Source organism: Natator depressus, chromosome 13, assembly GCF_965152275.1.
Source record: "Natator depressus isolate rNatDep1 chromosome 13, rNatDep2.hap1, whole genome shotgun sequence".
Classification (NCBI taxonomy): Eukaryota; Metazoa; Chordata; order Testudines; family Cheloniidae; genus Natator; species Natator depressus.
The window spans coordinates 6,841,368-6,860,415 of record NC_134246.1 but is presented as its reverse complement, the minus strand read 5'-3'; the positions used below and the strand labels follow the sequence as shown (position 1 = coordinate 6,860,415).

At 43.6% G+C, this 19,048-nt stretch overlaps 1 long non-coding RNA gene across 1 annotated transcript in view; it reads right to left on the bottom strand.

Annotated features, from left to right (window-relative positions):
• Window positions 1–10,819: 10,819 nt before the first annotated feature.
• Window positions 10,820–19,048, bottom strand: part of LOC141997249 (uncharacterized) — a 96,160-nt gene continuing 87,931 nt past the window's right edge. The window contains exon 3 of the long non-coding RNA XR_012641697.1: window positions 10,820–10,908. This is a non-coding gene — a long non-coding RNA (uncharacterized LOC141997249). The remainder of the gene's footprint in view (window positions 10,909–19,048) is intronic.

The following is a 19,048-nucleotide window of genomic DNA, read 5'->3' as shown; positions in this document are numbered from 1 at the left end:
GCAACTTCCTCCCACAGCTCCTGACATGCACCCCCACCTGACTGACTGGGAGGCTTTTAACTAGTTTCAGCCAGCCCCTGATTGGCTTCAGGTATCCCAATCAACCGAGCATTCTCCCTGCCATCTGGAAAGTTCTTAATTGGCCTCAGGTGTCTTAATTGACCTGGAGCAGCTTCCATTTCACTTAACCTGGTACCAGGGATGTGTTTAGCCTGGAGCTAATATATCTATCTCCCACTACTTTTCTATAGCCATCTGGCCTCGCCCCGTCACACCACATACACACATTAGGAACGAACCACATTGAAATGCTCAGGCTAGTCGTGGGACGACATATCTCATATCTTGTGAAATCAGAACGCTGCGCATATTGACCCTTAATATGAACTAAACTGAACCAATTTCTGACTTTCCAGAAGTCATGTATTCATACCCAGGCCACAGGATCTTTTCCATTCATGTGAAACAACACAAGTTTTCCTGTAGCTGTGACGGGCATCTTACAGACTTAGCACTACAATCTATTTCATTTTGTTTGATTATTCTCAGTGTTTCCAAAGTATTACAAAGACTAGAGACCATATCAACCATCTAACGAGTTTTGTTTACAAATCATGGATATCATATTTCTGCTTCCTGGATGCTTGTCAAGAGATTGCTAGACAATCATTGCTTCTGTTGGAGAAAACAAGTGAGGCCATATCTACACAAGGAGCATTTGACTGGTATTATTATACTGGTATACTGTACTGGCAAACCGCTCCTAGTATGGGTGCAGCTATACTGGCCAAACTGTGCTTTTACTGGTATAGCTTATTCTAGCCGCTCCAAGCAAAGCAAACTATACTGGCAAAAGTGCAGTTTTGCTGTATAACTGTGTCTACACTGTGTCTGTTGTCTCCCAGTCTCAGTGATTAATCAGGGGGCAAAGATGTGGGGGGGAGAAAGAAGGGTTACGTGGAGGGTCACTTTAAAAATAAAACCAGTGTAAGTGTTTTGATGTTAGGGAGCAAAAGTGCCCGGCCAAATTTTGCCTTTCACTACATCCATGCAACTGCCAGTGAAGTCAAGGGGAATTTGAGATGCACAGATAAGGGCAGGAGATTTTTCTGCACTTATTATTTTTTACATAGAGGATCATATTGGGGACTGAAAAATCATCTTAATCTGTAAACCAGTAAAAATCACGAATGAATGCTTTTTAGCTGTTTAGGGTTTGATTCTCATTTACACTAAGGCTCCTTAACACAGACTGTACAGTCCTTTACACTGCCAGAGTGGTGTAAAGGGGCCTTCATATAAATGAGAATCAAACCCTAAACAGCTAAAAAGCATTCACATTCTCCATGGTGTATATGTTTAGTCCTGATGGCGTTTCAATAATTAATACTGATGTAAATGATAAATAAAATAACAATCAATCTACTTTGCCTGTGCAGTGGAAAAAAGTTTGCAGAAGGTTGACTTGTGTATTTTTTTTTTTCAAATGAGTTGCATACCTCATAGGTGAAATCCTGGCTTCACTGAAGTCAGTGACAAAACTCCCGCTGACTTGATGGGGCCAGGAATTCACCCAGTAGGTTCATCTTTAAAATATAGACTAGAATGCCTGTCAGGATTACCCTATAGTGCCTTAGGGGAAAGAGGCAAAGAATCCTGTGGCACCTTACAGACTAACAGACGTATTGGAGCATAAGCTTTCGTGGGTGAATACCCACTTCGTTGGATGCATGTAGTGGAAATTTCCAGAGGCAGGTATAAATATGCAAGCAAGAATCAGGCTAGGGATAACGAGGTTAGTTCAATCAGGGAGGATGAGGCCCTCTTCTAGCAGTGGAGGTGTGAACATCAAGGGAGGAGAAACATTCCAGTATGCCACGGATATAACTGAGCAGGCATGTAGGACATTGAATTTGCAAGATGTCCTTTAGGAGAGAGAAAATAGCTCCAGAAGCTTGATTTAGGGGAATGGTGTCTGTAGTAGATAACACGTGGAGATACTAATTAAGAGTCTAAGCCTGCTCCCATTTAAGACCTTGATTAAACAAACCATTTTAAGCACGTGCTTGAGTGCTTTACAGAATTAGGGCCTTTATCTTTGTTAAAAATTCCACTGAGTTCAGTAGTGCAGGACAAGGCCTAAAGAAGAGACCAGGTCAAGCCACAGCAGAACTCCAAAGAAACTGACGTGATGCTGCCATTTGGATTTGTCAGTTGCACACGCTTTTAAAAACACATTGAAAACACATATTTACAATACTGTGTACATAAGACTTTATTCCGAGGGCCTTAAATATATTTATATATACTACTACAATACTGTGTACATAAGACTTTATTCAGAGGGGCTTAAATATATTTACCTAGAACAATAGAATGAATCACTCTGGTTACTAGGGACAAAGCATGCATTTTAAAGAAAACTGCAAAATCAAATATTTACAACTGACCTAGAAATTCAAAGCTAAGGATGCCCAGATATCTATATCGCCTACTGGGATATATATATATATATACTTTTCCCTTCTTATATATATATTGCTTGATTTTCACTCACAACAAGGACGGGGTTAAGAGGATGAATAGTTTCAACTTCCACCTTGAATTTTTTGGTTTTTATTAGTTGTCCTCTTAAAATTATTGATGAAATAATGGATAAAAATGGGACTTCTATTGGCCAGTGACTGTTCCAAAGTGCATGCAAAGCCAACATATCTCAAGACTTGCCAAGCATGGGATCATTTTCAGTGATCTGTTACAGATGCTGAAGGTAGCAGTGCTTTCAGTTAAGATTGCCAACACTTTCCATGATCAGACTCTGTTTTCAGTTGCTTATAACGTTGCTAAATGTAAACTGTTCACGTTCAACTTTTCAGGAGTCTGCCTTACACGGAATTATCCACGCTGGGGTGTCTGCCTCGTGCTGAATCTTTTTTGGGGGGAAGTTTCAGCTAAAATGATTTAGCCATATCCAAGAATGAGGCTTTGTCCATGTTGAAAACATTATTACAGCCATTTCATTGAGAAGTTCAAGTGCTTCCGTACTTTGGAGCAGGGACCTGAAATCTGTCAGGAAGGTTGCCATGGTGTCAGGGATATGTCTTTTGCTGTTCCTGTGAAAATTTGCCCAAATTTGCCCAAGTTATACAGCCTTGAAAAACAAGACTCAGTTTGCACATGCTCCATTCAGGCTTGTTAGAGTTCAGCAGTTAAACCCTCTGAAAATTCTGTCTGCACTGAGCATACTCCATCCCCTCACAGAGCCAACATGCCAGCTGGACTGTGCACACCCCATCCGTACAGAGTGAATGAGCATGCTCCATCCTGGAGCCACAAGGGCTGAGCAGGACTTTCCTGGCAATTACGCCTCTCAGCTGCGGGGGGCTGCTGTGTCCTTGGACGAGGAGACCCCTTTCTGTGCTCTCCATACTGGGGTCGCAAGCAGTGTGGTGGAGGAGGCAGAAGCAGCCTGAATGAAATGCAGAGGGGTGAGGCATGTGTGCAGGGGTGCTCATGTACTACCCAGCCCTGAGTCATCCCAAGAGCACTGTGCATCCTGTGCGCTGAATGGGGCAGAGGTTTTGTGGAATAAATAGGATATGATCATGTACTTAAAGACTATCATAATGCTTACAAACAAGGGGGCTGAATTAAGGTAGCCTAGGGAACTGTAATTTTATCTTTCCTACCTTTTGAGTGATTGGCTTTCAACCCCAATGTTCTTTTAGAGTAGGGAGGGGTTTTTATGCAATTATAATATACATTGAAAGGTCTTAGTCCAGTTGATAGTGGATAGGTGCTGGCACATAACCAAAAGGGCACCCTTATCGACAATAGCAACTGAATGGTTAAGGAGGGTGAACTACCCTCTGCCTTCTAGGAATGGCCCTTCCAAGTCAGGGCTGGGGGTTGTGGGGAAGATCTCAATAGTATTTTCCACGCTGTCCCTGTGCATGGATAGATAGAAGACTCTTATATCCAAGGCTGCCATGCGGATACATTTTATCAGCACCAAATCTCACTTTTAGAATTTTAAAAAAACCCAATCAATCCATCATAGAAGCAGTGACACACCTGTCACATTTCCCTTGAGCTTGATCCTGCAGTCCTTCCTCAGGCAGATATCTCTCCAACTCCTTTGGGGATTTCTGCCTGAAGGAGGACTGCAGGACTGAGCCCCAGGACTCCACTGAGGTATGCAAGGACCTCGGGAAAGCAGCACACTTTGTTGCTGGGCAAAGGTTTACATAAACGCTTGGGCTATCTAATAACTTTTCAGAGGAGCTGTTAAACATGGCTATCCATCTGTGTGTTCCTAGTGGCTATTCACCTGGCCTGTTTAAGGATCTCACGACATTGCTCCCGAAAATAGTAAGAGACAGGCGTGCTTTTCTAGTAAGCATTTCCTCTCTCAATTAATACCTCTGCAGATTAATTAGCGCGGATAACAACTGTTCATGGCAGGCCGTGGGAAGTTTCTGAACACTTAATGACTGCTGTGCGTGCCTGCATTAAAGTCACTCCCCAGTCACATGAGACAGGCAGAACATTGTCAGTTGCAGCAGGATGTAAAGCGGTACAGAAATGCAGACAAAGAGAAAACAAAGGGCAATGGGAAGTGCAATGAACACATCTGGCATTCCATCACCTGGAAAGGTGGCAGCTCTCAGATCAGAGCACTGCGGGGCAGCTTAATGACCTGGCCTTGCCCTACTGCTTAGTGAGTAAGCCATCCCTAATGCCAGCCTTCTAATCTGAGAGGAGACAAGGACAAATTGAAGCTTTGAAAGTGAGATTATGAAGGGGGAGGGAAAAAATATCCTGGCACATTTCGTAGCAGCTGATAGAAATGGAATCAATTGTGTTCTTCTCATTAGTCCCTTCCTATGGCACTGTATCTTTTTCCTACAGGTAGAAGTCTTCTGAGACCATGCGCCAGATGGCAGCTCATGCCATGCAGTGTGGGAGGAGGGAGGAGAACTATGCAGTCATGTAGATGACATTGGAGGTGATGCTTACGGGAACAATATAATGGCAACAGGGAATTGCCACTTCTGAGGCTATTACCTGAGGAGATGAGGCACAGAGAATAAAGTCAAAAACTTCCACTAATTTTGGGTACCCAATTTGAGATGATGATCATGTGTTTTGTTAGTGTGCTTAGCACTGTATAGCACTTTATATGTTCAAAGCCCAGCTCTCCTTGTACACATTTTCAGCTGTGAGTGCTCAGGACTTCTGCAAATCAGACCCTCGGTCTCTCAAGTTGGGCACCCAGAAAATGAGGAACCCAAATTAGTGACCATTGGTGAAAAGTCTGGTTTAAATGACTTGCCCAGCATCACATAGGAACTGTGTGACAGAGGCAGGGATAGAATCCAGTTGTTCAGCGCATCATTCATTGGCTCTAACCATGAGGCCATCCTCTCTCTTCCCACCTCACTCACTACACACCAGTCTCCACTCCCCACACCTAATCTCTGTCTTCTTGCTCAACCAACCCCAGCACCCTTTCCGGATCTGTCTCTCCCCTTCCCCACAACTGCTCCCCAGCCTCAGTTTCCCTCCTAATTCTTCCCACCTCCTTGCCCCAGTCTTTTTGCTCAGCTAGTCTCAGTTTTCCCTCTGCACCCCAGCTCCTTGTCAGATTGGTTTCCTCTCCCCCTGTCCCCACCCCTTGGTTCCTAGTCCCAGTCTCTATGTCCAGCCAGTCCCAGCCACCTCCCCTCCCCAGCACCTCATCTGATCTCAGTACTGCCTCTAAGCCAATTGGCTCCCAGTCTTCCCCCTGTTTCCCTCACTGCCTTCCCGTCCCAGACTCCTTCTAGATCCCAGTCCCGGTCTCCTTGCCCAGCCAGTGCCAAATTTTCTCCCTTCCTGCTCCAGTTTTAGTCTCACCAGACTCCCTGTCCTAATCTATTCCTCCCTCCTCCCCAGTCTGACTTTAGCCTCCTCTGCACTTAAGTCAGAGAGCTTGCTCCTCCACACTGTCTAGGGGCTAGCAAGGGGGTCATTGAGAGTACAGGAGAGACAGGGTCCTTGCTCTTGGTTCCTGTGCACAGCTCCACCCCAGCCCAGAGCAGAGCAGAGCAGCTCTTATAGGTAAAATTCATTTTTGCCCCTGTAGCCCTGGGCTGGAGCATGCTCACTCTCTCTGTGGGGATAGTGTATTGCACAGTCTGGTCAGCACTAGGAGCTGTGAGAGGCTTGAGCATGTTCAGTAAAGACAGAATCATTGGAGTTTAGCTGCTAAAATCAACATAGTCTCTACTGAGCATGTGCAAACTGTGATTTTCCAGGGGGCTTGTAACTTAACTACATTTGGGTGGATTTTCCTGGGCACAGCAAAAGACATGTCCCTGACACAAGAGCCACCCCTCTGTCAAATTTCAAGCCCCTCCTCTATAGCATGGGGCCACTAGAGCTTTTCAAAGAAAAGGTCACCAGAATTTTTATCATGGGGAAACCAATGTCTTTTTTCTCTTTATCCTCAAAAACAATGGAATCATTTTGGCTGAAATTCTCCAGAAAAGCACAGTCTGAGGAAAACACCCAGCATGGAAAATGTCAGTCAAATGGTGATAGTTTGGCAAAGTATAAGCAACTGAAACAGGATCCTATAATGTGAAGTGTTGGGCTCGGACTGCAGCCCAAGCTCTGCAACCCTCCAACCCTCCAGGGTCCTAGAGCCCAAGCTGCGGCCTGAGCCTGGATGGCTACACTGCAGTTAAACGGCCCCATAGCCTGAGCCCCACAAGCCTGAGTCAGCCAGGGGTGGGCCAGCCACAGGTGGTTAATTACAGTGTGGACATGCCCTTAGTCTCCTCAGGGCTTCCTCCCACTCTGACCTGGCCATGGCCTGAGGGGGAAAACACTGCTCCCTAGGATGAATTATTTATTTATATGGCATTTAATTTCACCTAACAAAAGTCAATGTCTTCTCATAGTCCTCCTGTATGTCTCTGAGAAATGAAAGGGTGTGGTTGTCTGTATGTCCTGTTGAACGCTGCTGATTCACTATGCTATATCAAACTCCAAACCCTCCCATTTGCAAATAAAGTGTTCCAGGCTTGATTTAATGTACATGACTCATGAAGAGATATTTCTTCCTAGGGACAAAAAGGGAATCTATCCTTATTCCCCCGTCCAAGAGAAACTCTGGAATAAACCTAAAAGCAATAGGTCAAAGACAGTGTTGCACAGTCAGCATGGAAACCAGGAAGGTTTGCATCCTACTTAAAGGGCCCCATTTTTAATGGAGAATTTAGGATTCACTCCTACACCTATTCCATGACAAGTCCCACTTTTTCCTGGGCCAACCTTATCATATAACTAATTCTTCCACATATCCCACTTTTTCCTGTGTCTTTCATGCATCTTAGGCTGCATTAAATCTTCGTTAATAATATTGTTTGTGCTTAGGGGCCTGATTTGTAGACCCTGAGCTCCACTAGTGCACACACAGTTTTGCACACATACCCACCTGCACACCCAGATTGGTGCACCAACCCCAGTGTGCACAAGAAATCGAATTCTCAGTCCCAGATCTCATTTGTTCCCCCTGGTGTTTTGCATGTGAAAATTCTATTCCTTGTGGATGCAGATACTTGCTTCTTTCAAATGCACATACTGGTGTCAGTGCACGGAAGTGCTCCTAAATATCTGTACAAAATTGTGCATGCCCCATTGAGGCCACCCAGAAAGTAGGCCCTCAAGGCTTGTCTACGTAGGGAACCTCCAGAAAGTTAAGTCAGATTAACTTTGAGGATTTAATGGGACATGTCCCCATGTTCCCCCACTCCTCGCTTCAGTCTTGTCTGAAACTTACCTCCTTCCTGGGATTTGCTTTTATCCTTTGCATGTAAACATGTAACATAAGCAACAAAGTCCTGAGACAGCACTGTACTCACAAACAATTCTTGACAGACCCTCACCCACTTTTCCTTTCTGACTGGCTGAACCCTGGGATGTCTCCCTGCAGCTCTCTCAAATCTAAGATTCACACAACCTTTTATAACATTGAGACGGTTCTAAGGAGATCCACCAGGACTGGTTACTGCAGCGAGTCCCGAGAATAGCTCTGAACCTTGACCCAGGGTACTATTGCCCTGCACCCTGCCACAGTAAGATACAACCACTCTGTACTGAGGCTGAATAACCCCATAATGCAAAGAATTAAAAAGCAGTTACAGTGTCCCAGAAGCACCACCACACTCCCAGCCAAATGGAGCAACATGCTAGAAGTGCACCTGTCCACACCAAAATGGCACATCAGTGCATCAGATCCCCCACTAGGTATATTATTACCCTTACCACCCTTTTCAGCAAACAGGGTGATTCCATAGAGTGATCCAAACTGAGAGCTGATGCAAGAACTCCATTGGCCTGCACACAGTTGAAGTTGCTTACACCCCCTTTGGAAATGGTCCAGTTAATGAATGTGACTTCGTTAGCTTCCGTGATGTATAAGGTGGTTTATGAAGACTGGAGCAGATAAGCTACTGATGGTGAAATACATTCAGGGGGGAGGGGAGGCGGTAAATAGAGACAGTGTCAATAAGACAGAATGTTAATATCCTACCTTAATACAGCCCCATTCACCCTGAAGAGTCCCAAAGCTCTTTAAAAACGTTTCACATGTAAGAGCAAGTGGGCCCAAACCAGATTTCAAATCTTCTGGCCCCCAAAACTTTGGAATTTCAAGACTTGGGACTTCAGCCCATTATAGAGAGACTGGGTGTAGATTTTGGGACCTCTCCACCCCTCAGGGTTTAGCCTGGTCAGATTGGGGACTTTATTTGGAAGCCATCCATGATGGGTAGACAATATAAAGGTTTCCATATACAAACCCAAATACTATATATACACACATGGAGGAATTACTTGAACCACCAGAGAGTTGCAAACCATCTTAAGGGTGGGAGGAATAGAGTAGAATAGGAAAATCTGAATGCATTCCATATTCGGCATGTAATGTGGTAAGGTAACTGGTATGTTCGGAAATGCTGCTGCAGTCATCCAGCAGCCCAATTACCAGGCTTCCAGATGCACACCTCAAGTTGAAGTATTTGACTGAAGTAATGTAAAGTGCATTTCAGTTGAAAACGAAAGCTGATTGTATAGTGGAGACACAACAGATCTGATTTTTATTCTCAGGGCTTTTCCTTTACCAATCTCTTTTTTTAAGAGCTTCGGTTATTTGCTGTAACACCGCACCTGGGTATCTTCAATCTGCCAGACTCTGTTACACCAGTTGCTTGTGCCCCGAGTGAGTTTGCTTGAGGATGCACAGAGCTGTATGTAAACCAGCTGGAATACATTTCATCGTTTGAGTTTGCGTGTTGTCTGGTACCTGTCGAGACAGCCCAAACTATACAGCCTTGAATTTCAAAGGGATCGATTGACGAACTTGTACTATGTGGCAGAATAATAAGGAATATTTCTATAGCATCAAGTCAGGATCCCCATCACCCAAACACTATATTGGCCTAGGGTCTCTGATCCAGTGCTGCACCTGAGCTTTTGGAAAAGTAAACTAGAGGATGTGCATCAGGGCAAATGACTACCCCAGATCACTATAATCTTCTGAATAGGTTTCCTATCACCTCCAGAACAATGGCTTGCCTATGACAAAATAATAATGACTCCAATGCCACACCTGTAACTGAAAGATTCTGGGTCACCAGTAAGCAACAGATGTGTGTGTTTTCTTGGTGTGTACTTTGTGCTGTAAGTTACATTCTCCCCTATTGTTCACACCACAAATCCTCCTGAATGACCTCGGTGGGCTTGCTGGCTATGATGGCACATCACAGTCACAATGCGAAAGATCAGTGGAGCTTTCCCATTTTTAAATACCAGTCATGGGGGATTTTTAATTTAGCTGCTTCAATTAATTTGGGACTAAAACATGTCCCCTTGTGGTCTTAGCCTGAGAGAATGTTCTATTCTTTTTTTTTAAAAAAAGTTCTAAATATAATTTATTTTAGCTATATCTTTTGGGGTGGAATGAAAAAAAAATTCTGTTCTCTTGGGGATTTTTTGGCGAGAGCCAAACCCTACATTTGAGGATCTTCTGCACATGGACACTGGTAACTTCCTATAACTTCCTCATGGTTTCTGAAACTGCTTCCACAATAGATGTTTAACATGCTGTAATACATATTACTCCATAATGACTTTGGTGGAGCCATTATAGTGAGTTACATGAATAGTAGATGGATGCCTACATCAGCGTATGTTGGTATAATACCTATCGGCACTCTTTTATGGCTCCCATCACCACAGGATCTGAGTACCTACAGCATAATGGTAGAGTGCCACAAGATTGGTGTATTACTGCCAATGTCCTATCACATATTGACCTTGCACACAGAACTGAAGTATTGCTGTATTTAAATAGGAGGACCTTAATTTATACAGTAGGTCACTTACGTGTTATGCACTTTGGAAATAGAGGAAATAACTGACCATCCTTGGAACCAATTTGGTCTAAAGAAGTCTCCATGCAACATTCTTAATTTTTGTTCCCCATTTGGTGGTAGGAAAGGGAAAGGGAACAAGGCCAAGGAAGAACTGGCAGAAGAAAGTGACAGAGGATATTGAATGCACTAGCTTCCCCTGGGAAGAGCTACAGTAATTAATGGAGGAACAGGAACCCAATGTAGCAGCTACACAGGAGGAACTAAGGTCCAAGGGAAGGTTATTTAAATTACAGAAACAAGGAAAACAAAATCCTGTGTTCAAAGAGTACTGAAAACACCCATTGCTTGGTGCAAGGTTCCTTAACTAGGTGAAAGTTCCCCTTACCTTCTTCTCTGCTGGTCTTCAGACTGAGGACAATGATGCTGAGATCATTTCCCTTCTTTCCTCTCTAACCCATCTGGGTTTCAGTGGTGACTGAGCAATCTGAAAATTGAATCAAGACACATTTATCACTCTCCCTGGAACTGTTCCTCTCATTACCTATCTGGAGGTTGGTTGCTGCACTGCTGCAGGTTCATTCAGGTGGAAGTCTGCTGCCCATCCCCTCCTCCTGGTGGTGGAGAGCTGACTCCCATCTGGTTAATGCAGATGCCAGTGTTTTCACTTCATCCAGGTGGTCACGCAGCTCACCCTCTTGTGCCTCATTATTTAAGAGGGTTGTGAAATACTAGGTGATTTTATATACCATATGTGCTAGAATACATAAGCATGAGAATGTTGTGAGTTAATGAGGTGGCAACCTCAGCTCTGAATCTCCTGTCTTTTATGGCTTGAAATCTGACCTTTCATTTTATTGTAATGCACTTTATAGTGTTTAACATGAAATAAGAACAAACAAAATTGGAGGCTGGAACTTAAGTTATCAGTAGCTTTTAAAGGGCCATCTTCCAACATCTACCAAGCTGAAGTACTAGTGTGCTATTTTAGGATATATGTCCAGCGGGGGAGAAAGGAAGAGAAAGGAACAACAGCCAGATCTTTAAATGCTCCAAAGATTTCAGGACTCAGAGTTGAGAGACTCCCTTGGTCACTGTGTTAGAACAATTCATGGATCATCTACTACAAAGCAAAGAAACAACCCAACAGGTATCCTGCTTTGCTTATTTACTTTTCACATGTCGAGTTTGTTGGTTTGACATCTCAAACAGTTGGAGGGTGCAATAAGGGGTCAACAGTAAATTGCATTCCCTCTTTCTTTCCATCACAGGAAACCCTGAGGTACTGTTGGGCAGGCTGGAGCTCTTATCTGCCTTTGGGCAATCTTGTTATCAAACCTTCATTTTGCTCCCCAATGGGAAAGGTGGCCTACAACATACGATAACCTCTACTTATGAAACTCACACAACAGACATCTCTGATAATAGGCCAGAAACCAAGACATCAACAGTAGGTTTTTGTCACCAGTGAGGATTACACTCCCATATACACATATTCTTTTATTTGTATATATCTATATCTCTATATAAAATACATAATCACTGTTGTGTGAGTTTCATAAGTAGTATATATTTATATTTATATTTATGTATTTCTGTGGCACCTCTCCAGATCTCCAGGTACCTCACAAAGCTTAAAAACACGTACTGAAAAAGACTAACATTTTTCAGTATGATAGTTGGAGTATAAATGTCAAAAGTGCCTACATGAATTAGGAGCCTAAGTGGGTCAATGGGACATAGGCTCCATGGGACCAGATTTTCAAAGGTATTTAGGTGCCTGAGGATGCAGAGAAGTTCCTGGGGAGATTTTCAAAAGTGCCTAGCCCCCACTTATTTCAGTGGGAGTTAGGTGCCTAACCTGCTCAGACGCTTTTGTAAACCTCACTATGCACCTATCCGTATCTTTAGATGTGCAAGACGGTAGCTCTCCCCTTAATAGCTGGAGGGCTGGGGCTAACCAACCTTATTTACAGAATGACCTCCTCCTGAGAGGAAACAGGAGATTCTGGGGTAAACGCAGCAGGAAGCTGCAGGGAAGGGGGGAAGTCTAGGAAACTATGACTATGCCTGTCAAGGGTGAGAAGGCACCAGAGTCAGCACAAGGGAAGGAGCGTGGAGAAGGACATACTCCAGGCAGGAGGTGCCAGGAGGCAGAAAGATAGACCTTCATGGAGGAGGGGCTGGGCCAGCTAGTTTGAGTTCTATTTGAAAGACTTTGTGTCATTTTGGATTAGCAGGAGCGAGACACTGAACTGGGGTTAGGCCTGGAGGGCCAGTAGACCTGTGGACTGTATAAATTGGACTCCAGGTTTAATTTCCTTTGGACTGTGTGGAGTTTGGGTAAGAAGCCCTGAAGAAGGGAAAAGCAGTGTCAAGGCTCTGCAGAGGCACTCCTGGCCATGAGGGGGCACTCTGGAGACAGTTCAGCCTGTTACAAGGTGCCCAAATAACTCTGAGAATCTGGTCCCTAGGTCAGTTTTGAAAATTGGACTTGGGCTCCTAAGTCACGTAGGCACTTCTGAAAATTTTACCTTTAGCCTCATCAATTTTCCAGTTACCAATTTTCCAATAGACAGACTTTCCCACAAAGATCTTACAATCTGCCATGTCCCCGGATAGATCATGACCCCACCTACATCATCTGTCAATCACCAGACCCTCCACTTATGACCCTTCAGTCTCCTTAGAGCCTAGTGAGAAATGATAGGCTTTGCAGAATGCCCAGAGTAACCCCTCTGGGCTCTGGCAAAACAAGGCAAGGAGTGAAATGAATTCCAGAGCTGAGGCTCCTTCATGGAGAGCTCCCTGCCAGGTACTTCCTCTTGTTTCTATCAAGGCATCTACTGCTCAGGGGACACCTCTGAGCTACAATTCCTCACCTGCTCTCTCCTTGCTCCTAAGCATAGGTAGAAATTTACCGCTGCCCTATATCAGCTGTAAGTTACTATCACCCCTACTTTGCATTGGCTCTACTACTCTGCCTAGTGAGTAGAGAGGCTCTGTCCATTCCCTACCCTTTCCCCGACCATGCCCCATCCACCTGTCCAGGAGGAGAGGAAGAGGACAACTAGCTGAGCTTATTCCTACACGCCTGGGGCAAAGGTTTGGGTAGCCCACACAGGGATACAAAGAAGGTATGTGGGGTGGGGGGACTGTTGTTATTCCATTGTGTGGGTACATACACCAAGTGGTAATCTAGGCTGGGATTTTCAAAGGAGCCTAAGGGAAATAGAGGCCTGAATTCAATGGGTATTGGGTGCCTGCCTGTCTTAGCCTGTGAAAAATTCAGCCTGCCTAGCCCTTAACTTCTTTTTGTTTCCATCTCCCCATCTGTAAAATGGGGATAATAAGGACCAACTACTCTCCCTTGCAGGTGTGTGTTATACATGAATACACTTACATTTGTAAAATGCTTTGTAGGTGCTACAGCAAGTGTGATTAAAGTCACTGGATTATATTGTTAAGTAATTGTAGAAATAAATGTGGGAGAGGCAAATATTGAAAAGGGAAATGATTTTTCTTAAGGGCCAAATAGTTTTTTAAAAATTGCAATTATAGGAGATGATACATTGGAAAATAGTTATCAGAAATAGACAGGCAGGCACCTTACTCACATGAGTAGTCCTCAATAGTCTAGATTGTCACAGCTCTTACTCAGCTGAGTAGAGGACAGTTAGCTCCCATTTGTCCCCTGTTTGGCCCTAGCTGTAAAGAAATGTCACCTAATATTTCACCCCACCTGTGATTAAGTGGAGGCAGAATGGTGTGAGGAGTGGGAGGAACTCCAGCCCCACCGACTTTACCAGAGTAGCTGGCCTGGTGCATGGTAGGCAGTGAGCTGCTTCATGAAAAGGGGTGAAGTAATTTAATCCCTCCCCAGAGCAAGAGAAGGAATCAATTCTCCACTCTTTGGCACACATGCAACCTAGCTCTGTGCAACTACACGCATTAGTAAGGGAAACAAGATATGGCCCTAGGTCAGGCACATCATGATGCTGGCCGATTTTTGGTTGGGCAATTTGTTGGTTAAACAGCAGACTGCAGTTTCCATGCTGTTAAGCTAGTACATTTCACAAGCACGGTGTCCCATTTAAATAACACCCTTGCGGCCAGATTCTGCCATGCTGACTCATATAGAGTAGTCTCTTGCTCTGCAAGGGACTCTAAGCATGAGTAAATGTGGGAGAATCAAGGCCACCAGCAAAAAGTTATTTAAAGACATTTCTCTTGAATGAATGAGGATTTAAGCATAGAGATTTTCAGCTACCCATCTCTCCTCTGACAAGGTACACTGCCTTCACTGAAGAAAAATATCCAGTGGCCCAGATGTTTTTTTATATGAGATGCTGAACCAGGTGCAGAGCTCAGACCACCTTCTCTAACACAGATGACCAGAAATACTTTCTTCTGAAAGCTTTTTGTTTCTGTAAGGCCAGATTCTGCTGTCCTGACTTGAGATGAGGAGTAGCTTTGTTTTCAGTGGGGCAGCATAATTTGTCCCTTGGATATTAATATTTGTGTAGCACCAAAAATGAAATCAAGTCCTAAAAAAACGAGAAACAAGATTTTTCCTTTACTCATATACATAAGAGTCTCAGATGGCCAAATCACAGACTGGCTACCTGGGATACCTGTGCAATGGGTAGTAGTGTGTTATAAGGGAAGCAGGCTGCACAGATCCTTTACCATGGGTGAAGCAGGCTGGGAACTGGTGTGCTGGAGGAAGTATGAGGTGCCACGTATAGACCCAGTGCAAGGGTACTTCCCCCCTGGAGCCATGGAGCGTTTGGGAGGCAGATTGTGACACAGAGCATCACAATCTCCCATCCAGATGATATAGCCTGTTGCATTACCATAGAAGTGACAGCTGGACAAATGATTCGTATCATTTTAGCATGTGAAGTTTTCTTACAGATTTCTCTAAATGTTTGTTTCTAACAGTTAATGACTGGGAGGTCAATGGGATTGCTACCAGAAATGAACGAGCGGAGAGATTCCTCTAGGAATCATATAAGATATCAATGGGATTTAAAGTAGCAAGATTTTTCTGGTACAAGTGTGGGAGGTCAAGGTTAAATTTTACAAAAACAAACAAACCAACCAACCTCACAACAATATCGTGCTCAATCCGCTGCCCTTTAATTACTCCATGTCCTGCGATTTGCATTTCATACAAACACCTAGCTTAGAATTCAGAATACTGGAAGTAGATATACCTCTTCCTCATTTTCATCCCCCTGCTAAGGATAGGTAATTATCTTTGCATTCCTGAAGGAATGTTACAATAAATATGGCTGTCATTTTTCATTACTGCACAGTGAACAAAGAGAACAAAGGGAACAAAAGAAAGTGTGGTTTTGCTAGCCCGTGTGTGTGTGTGTGTGTGTGTGTGTGTGTGAGAGAGATAAGTATTGGGGTGGAGATTTTTTTATTACTGTTATTTACTATGAATACAAAGAACTGGATGAATATTTTAAAATTGTTATGGGGTTTTTTTTGATTAATTAAAATAATTAATTGGGAATATTCTTAAAATCTATTGTTGTCCCACCTTGAAGCTGGCTGGGTCAGAATGGAAATGATTGAACGACCAGGAACACAACCACATCACTATTCATTCCACAATGGGAAGTATCAATATATCTTTTCCCCTATTTGACCTTCGCTCAGTATAAAGTAGATGGCAAGATGGCAAAGTTTAACTTGATGAGCATTATCTTTTCAAAGCTCCAGACACCATGAAAAAGAGTAAATAAAAGTACCTTGAAAACGTGTATCTTTCTTCTCTAATTATCTTTATCACTTCTGTTTCAGCATGTGTCACCTCTGTGGCGCTAAGCACCATCGGAAAGTGCTTTGGGATAACATCCAAGCCAGCTATTTGTCGGTTGGCTCAACGCAGGGGGGTGAACCATATTTCAAGGTTGATCTATGAAGAGACCCATGGAGTGCTGAAGGTTTTCTTGGAGACTGTGATCCGTCACTTACACTGAGCATGGCAAGCAAAAGACCGTAACAGCTATGGATGTGGTTTATGCTATGAAGCACCAGGGTTGCACTCTTTATGGTTTTGGTGGCTAAACTGGTCACTAAGTCAACAGGACAGGGTAAAGAAAACATGGGCAATATCCCCAATCATTTCGGATATCTAATAATGGTCAAATCCAATTCACAGTTCATCTCTAAGCATGTATATTTTTTGCACGGCTCCAAAGTACCTCTGATGGCCAATTAGAAAGACATTTGAAAAACCTTTATTAAAGTAAAAAATTACAAGTTACATAAACATCACATGCGTGTGAAACTGTCTACTGAATTACACCATGATGGCCTGTACTGACCTGCCTGAAGTCCAGCAACGAATAGGAGATTATTGCCAAAACAAAGTTTCCTGCTGGCGACTGCCTATGTACAGAAACAGTGAACCCCAGAAAGGAGTTTAAAACCAAAACAACACAATAGGTGCTAAAAATATGTTCAAGTTTTGAGTGGAATCTTAGCTGCCATTTTAGGATGGTGATGATTCCAGCAATGAAGAGTCTGGCAGGGTCGGTACTCTTTCTGATCGATGCGTTCATGAGACCTTGCTGAGCACAAATGGTGAGGAGGATCCCAGTTTTATGTCTCATGCAAAAGACAGCATCTCCGGCAACACAGCAGCCTCCAATGCTGTGCTAAGGCACTGACTCAGTACTGATTCAGGGAACAGCATCCACCCTTCAATCACCAACACAACCTTCCTATAGCACTGATGGGTTCCTTAGAGGTTTCCATTATGTGACGCTCCTTCGTTTGCCCCTCCCCCTCAAGGAGTCACAGGGCTTGATTCTCAATTAGACTTAGGCCCCACTAAGCTTCTGGAAGTATTAAGGGGGTGAAAACAGCTCTCCGAGAACACTTCTGCATGGGGGACCTCCCCAGGTGGTACACAGCTAGGGTAAGGTCTCTATATCAGCCATCTCTCAGACCTACACTATGGCTGTTCTCTACTTCTCAGGGCCCTGAGAAGCAAAGCGTAAATTAAAGCAGACCTCAGGCTGCTTTGAGTTACACCAGGGGCTGGGCAGGCTCCCATATGGCTTCAAAACATGGATAGTGCAAAGGTGCCTTAAAGCCACCTTAATGCCATCCCTGCTGCAAGCACAGGAGAATAACTAGTGTAGCACATCTTTTAAGAAGAATTAGATTTTTATTCTTTGTTTCCTATTCTCTCACCTGCTTTTCAGGCTCAGCCCCCTCACTCTTAACAGGCACCTTCTTGCCAGTAGCCACAATGACATCAACTGCGTGGGAGTGCAAAGCATCAATATTACTTGTGAGAACAATTCAGTTAGGAGAGAACTTGTTCAGCTGGTAATATTAGAATCAAAACATTCAAATGCAAAGACAGAGGGGCTTACAATTCAATTTACACTGTGAATTCTGAACAGCACATTAAGGAGATCAGTTCAGACGGCTGCAAGTTGCTCTGATTTAAAGCAGATTAGAAACAAAATTTCAAATACAGCACTGCATTGCAAAATGCTCTGCCAGGGAAGCAGAATCTTTTAATTTTTTTTTTAAACTGAACTTAGTACAACTGATTGACCATTAACTTTTTTGGTGCTACCAGAAAGTCCTTGATTTGCAGCCAAGATCTTTTATAGAAGACCTTTTTGAACAGCAGACAAATCAGGGTGAACAATGTACATCCAGGTCTCACTGGAGGGGAAAAGGACATTTCATGGATGTAGTGTTATTTGTAATAGTAGCACCTCCCCTGCAGTCTTCTACCAGTGGATCACATCTGCTATTGTGGACCACATGAGGTTGCCACTGCTTCCAGCCAAGGGACAGATTTTCAAAGGTATTTCGGTTCCTAAAGATCCAGATAGGTTTCTAGGGGGATTTTCAAAAGTGCCTAAGCAGGTTAGGCACCTAAGTCCCATTACTTTACTAGGTGCCTATTATCCTACTAGGCTTTAGAGCCCATTATCTCATTAAACATCTATCTGCATCTTTAGGTGCCTAAATACCCTTTGAAAATGTAGCCTTTCATCCTTTAGTTCAAGTGGAAGAGGCTATAAATATTAAAGGGCCTTACAACAACATCCCCTCCATACAGGGGGCTGGCCAATTGAACCTGAGTAATTATAGTCTGTTCAGATGGTACAGACTGTTTAAGTCTAGAGATCAGATTGAACTAAAATCCAAATCCTGACCCACAAGTTTTGGGAGACCTGACCCGGGATCTGAATGTTGTGATTAGGACTTCTCCATAATTGGATGAACTGGAACCTTGGGCAGAAACACACCCAAAGTTTGGGAAATGAAGATGCAAAATATAACCTGATTCAGATTCAAATTTTGCAGTTTAGGCTTATAATTCTAAAAACTATAGAAGAAGAAATTGAGGTTCATTAAACCCCTCCTCCACTCTAGAACCACCAACACAAGCACTTCACAAACATTTAGGATGCAAAATATGGGCTGACAGGAGATAGAGGAGAATGATCATTTTTTATCTATTATCCCTACTTGTTACCACCAAGGTTCTCTACTCAGCCCAGACAAGAGTACCCAGTGCAAGATCCAACAGTGACAGTGTAAGTGAAATGAACTAGGCCCCATCTTTCATATTTTTT